Below are 546 nucleotides of genomic sequence, written 5' to 3'. Positions count from 1 at the left end.
GGGTGCTCGGGGCTCGTCGCAGGCGGCGGTGGCGGCTTCGAGTCAGAGGGGGGCGGTCGGGCAAGGCGGGCGGGCGGGCGGGCGGCTCTTATCTATCGGTTGCGCACACAGTGGGGTTGGGGTTGGGGTGGTGGTGGTGCCCAGCCGAATTGGGTAATTGGGTGTTGTTGATGCTGTGGGCACCCCGCTATATCCACACGAGGGCACTTCTTCGTTTTCGGCTTCTTTTCTAAGACAGTTTTTGGGTTTTTTTTTTGTTTTTTTTGCCTAACTGAAAACTAATAATATAATTATGGCACACAACAATGATTACAAAGTGTACTCCAAACATACACTACAGTTGATGAGGAGCGGTGACAATACTATAATTACGGAAGCTGAAGTCGATGACAGCGTCACCGCCTCCTTGCCAAAGGGAGGGAAACCGACTGATGGATTTGGAAACAACACACTGCGCGTGTTTCCGTCGCGGGGAGGGGAATACTACACGTACACGATCATTCATACAAAGTTTTACAGGCAGACGAGGTGGCCTCATCTAATTGC

The sequence above is a fragment of the Triticum dicoccoides genome, chromosome 4B (assembly GCF_002162155.2).
Source record: "Triticum dicoccoides isolate Atlit2015 ecotype Zavitan chromosome 4B, WEW_v2.0, whole genome shotgun sequence".
Classification (NCBI taxonomy): domain Eukaryota; kingdom Viridiplantae; phylum Streptophyta; class Magnoliopsida; order Poales; family Poaceae; genus Triticum; species Triticum dicoccoides.
The sequence above is the reverse complement of the archived record's forward strand: the minus strand, read 5'-3'. Positions refer to the sequence as shown.